The following is a 3,665-nucleotide window of genomic DNA, read 5'->3' on the forward strand; positions in this document are numbered from 1 at the left end:
GCCCGCCTGGGGGCAGAGGTTTTTGGTACCACCCAGAGGTCCCGCCCCGCACCACAGGGGCTTTCGCTGCCTCGGATGCTGCAGGTCTCAGCCTCCTCTTCTCTTGCTAATGTGAAATAAAGTGGCCCTTTCTCCCATATCGTCTCGAGTGTTCATTGGACAGTGCGGAAACAAAGAGGCTTTCAAAAGGATCACTTTGAAGCCCGGCTTGGTGCTGTTTCTCCTGTGAGCATCAGCTTTCATTGGTGATGCGGATACATCTTGCTCGCTGGTGTTGCTCCTGTGAGCTTTAGCTCTCATTGGTGATGCTGATGCATTGCTCTCATTGCCTGCTGGCGGGTTTGGATTTTTCAGCTTTCCACAAAGCATGTGGCATCATCTGAGCAAGCCAGGGGACAGAACATTCTCTGGCCACGCTGGACAGATGATGCCAACCATCTTGGTTTGGTCTTTTGTTTGGAAGTGGGGGCCATCTGAGAACCAGATGGGAACATCCATTTGTTTCCTGGTGCCTGCGTGCTGCTTTTCCTGAACCACTTCCTCCGTCCATCTCCCCTTTTATGTCTAAAACATGCTTGTGAGTTTTCAGCCTGATACGACTTCGACAAGACTAGCCACAGCCAAATACTAACTCAAGCACTGACTGTATGAGACTGGAAGGAGCATGATGGAACACAATACAGGAACAAAGCCATTCTTCTCATCTCATCTGAGCCTGCCAGAGCCATGCCATGAGTTTCTCTTGGATGATAGGAAAGAATCGCCTCCACTCCTCCAGGGCAAAAAACCTTCATCCAATGATCATTGGTTCCTTCAGAGATGGACAAGAGAGCCTGCTCCTGCCTCCCTCTCCCCACCTGCTCGATGCAAAACCAAAAGATTAATGCTTCCCTGCCTAATGGCTGGAACTTTCCTGGTCTTTTACATTGCAAAAAAAGGAGGCAAGTACACCCAGACAGACCTGAGTCTGCATGTGTGGAGACTCATTTTCCAGTCAGTGCCCTCAGACTCGAGACTCAACAAAAAACACGTGCTTTTGCAACTCTGCCTCGAGTCCTGACTCAAGTTCCCATCCCTGGGAGACACCTGTATATGTTTGTGACTATGTAAGTGTTGTCTGTCTGTAATTATTGTACATTCACTCAGTGGCGTAGCTAGGTCATTTGACACCTGGGGCTCATAAATTTTTGTCACTCCCCCATCAGTGGTGGACCTCCCCAGTCCCATGCCCTGGGGCAAAGGTCCATGATGGCGCCTCTCCACAGGATGTTGCCACTCCCCTGCTCAAATTCACCCCCCCCACTTACCCGAAGCTTATAGAGCCTCATGTGACCCCAGGCTGCTTCCCGAGCTTCCCTGAAGCTTTAAACTGTGCTTCCAGAAAAATGGAAACATGGTTTCCAACTCCATGGGGAGCATCAGAAAGGCTTCCATGGGGTCCTAAAGGTGTGCGAGGTTCTGTGCCCGGGGCATTTGCCCCATAGACTGAATGGGATGTCTGCCACTGCCTCCCATATGACAAAATTAATTTGTCAGCGGGTAAGGGCACCAACCAGGATGGGGAGCACAAACAGGCACCACTTGGAATGGGAGCCCAGGTCTACTGATAGGTAGATCTGAGCTCCAAGTTCAGACAGGAGGCTAGGTCTACCTGCCTAGAAGAGACAGCTCCAGAAGGCAGTCAGAATGGGAGCCCAGGTCTACCCAGCAGGTAGATCTGGGCTCCTAGTTCAGATGGGAGCCCAGATCTACCTGCCTCGAAAAGGGCTCCAGAGGGTGGTCGGAATGGGAGCCCAGATCTACCCAGCAGCCAGATCTCTGCACCAAGTCTGGATGGCAGGCATTTTCAGGAGTGCTTTCCAGTGCTAGAAACGTGACAAGAGGCATAAGAATGATTTTTTCCCTGCACACAGCCTGCTGCGCTTGTGATCTCACCGAGAGATACTCTGGCCTGTGCTGTACCACTGCCAAGTTCCAGTGCAAATGACTCAAAAGCCACCAACTCAGCATAATATCTGCATTGCAGAGTCAGGGACAGGAGTACGCTGATTGGAGTGTGTGTTTGAGGTGGCGCAGGAAAAGAAGTCAGGAAGCTTTTTGAGAAAATGCTGGAATCTCTCAGGAGTGTAAAATGCTGAAAGCGCAATGCCTGTGAGATAAGGCAGAGCCCACATCTCAAAGCTCAGCAGTGTTGAAAATGATCAGCCATGGGGCAGGCTTGCACTGGGAGCCAATCTGGCTAGATGACCATTTTCTAACAGTCCTTTTCATTGTGATTTTTGTTTTCAACGACAGTATTTTGTTTTGCTTTGTGAATAGTTCTTTTTGTGGTAACCAGGGCCAGCCTGCCCATGAGGGTGGCAGAGGTCATCTCCTGACACAGGATATTGGTGGGGAGGGAGGTGTACTGTCCTCCACATCTCTTCCTCCTTCCAAGCCCTGGCTTTAAAAAAGAAGAGGGGACCTGACTGGAAGAGGAAGTGTGGAGGAGAGGAGAGCATGGGTTGGCCCCAGTTTTAAATAATGGTTTACAATTTAATAGTTTAAGGGAAGACACATATAAATCACATCCAAATACCATGACCATTGCCTGAGATAGTTTGGGGAGGTGAGGATGACTCATCATAGGTATTTTGACCGCGGTGTACATGAGAGAGTTTTCTTAGTGGGGGGCAGGGCGGGTGATGTTATATGGAGTGCTTCAACTCCATATAATACCATATATTAAATGGTATATGGTATTATATGGTATCCATATAGATACCGCTGCCCAAACGGCCCCTCATGACCGAGGAGTTAAGTCAGATAGAGGTTAAAAGAGAAGATGTTTCAGACCTCATTGATAAATTAAAGATCAATAAGTCACCGGGCCCTGATGGCATCCACCCAAGAGTTATTAAGGAATTGAAGAATGAAGTTGCAGATCTCTTGACTAAGGTATGCAACTTGTCCCTCAAAACGGCCACGGTGCCAGAAGATTGGAGGATAGCAAATGTCACGCCTATTTTTAAAAAGGGAAAGAGGGGGGACCCGGGAAATTATAGGCCGGTCAGCCTAACATCCATACCAGGTAAGATGGTGGAATGCCTCATCAAAGATAGGATCTCAAAACACATAGACGAACAGGCCTTGCTGAGGGAGAGTCAGCATGGCTTCTGTAAGGGTAAGTCTTGCCTCACGAACCTTATAGAATTCTTTGAAAAGGTCAACAGGCATGTGGATGCGGGAGAACCCTTGGACATTATATATCTGGACTTTCAGAAGGCGTTTGACACGGTCCCTCACCAAAGGCTACTGAAAAAACTCCACAGTCAGGGAATTAGAGGACAGGTCCTCTCATGGATTGAGAACTGGTTGGAGGCCAGGAAGCAGAGAGTGGGTGTCAATGGGCAATTTTCACAATGGAGAGAGGTGAAAAGCGGTGTGCCCCAAGGATCTGTCCTGGGACTGGTGCTTTTCAACCTCTTCATAAATAACCTGGAGACAGGGTTGAGCAGTGAAGTGGCTAAGTTTGCAGACAACACCAAACTTTTCTGAGTGGTAAAGACCAGAAGTGATTGTGAGGAGCTCCAGAAGGATCTCTCCAGACTGGCAGAATGGGCAGCAAAATGGCAGATGCGCTTCAATGTCAGTAAGTGTAAAGTCATGCACATTGGGGCAAAAAA

The sequence above is a fragment of the Tiliqua scincoides genome, chromosome 8, assembly GCF_035046505.1.
Source record: "Tiliqua scincoides isolate rTilSci1 chromosome 8, rTilSci1.hap2, whole genome shotgun sequence".
Taxonomy (NCBI): domain Eukaryota; kingdom Metazoa; phylum Chordata; class Lepidosauria; order Squamata; family Scincidae; genus Tiliqua; species Tiliqua scincoides.